The sequence below is a fragment of the Phascolarctos cinereus genome, unplaced genomic scaffold (assembly GCF_003287225.1).
Source record: "Phascolarctos cinereus isolate Bilbo 61053 unplaced genomic scaffold, phaCin_HiC Scaffold_2;HRSCAF=192, whole genome shotgun sequence".
NCBI classification, from domain to species: Eukaryota; Metazoa; Chordata; class Mammalia; order Diprotodontia; family Phascolarctidae; genus Phascolarctos; species Phascolarctos cinereus.
The window spans coordinates 35,666,240-35,666,607 of record NW_027555625.1 but is presented as its reverse complement, the minus strand read 5'-3'; positions in this window follow the sequence as shown (position 1 = coordinate 35,666,607).

The window sequence follows — 368 nt, the reverse complement described above, 5'->3', positions numbered from 1 at the left end:
AAGAAAGAGATAAAAGTGGTAGAAGAAAAAACTGGCAAAAGAAATGAGAATGATGCAAGAAAACTATGAAAAGAAAGTTAATAACTTGGCAAAAAGAGGCACAAAAATTCACTGAAGAAAAGAACTCCTTAAAAGGCAGACTACATCAAATGGAAAGGAGGTACAAATATTCACTAAAAAAAAGAACTCCTTCAAAAACAGAATCGGCAAAATAGAAGAAGAGGCACAAAATCTCACTGAAGAAAATAATTCCTTAAAAATTAAAATTGGGCAAGTGGAAGCTGATGATGCCATGACACATCAAGAAACAATAAAACAAAATCAAAAGAATGGGAAAAAAAGTAGAAGGAAATATGAAATATCTCATC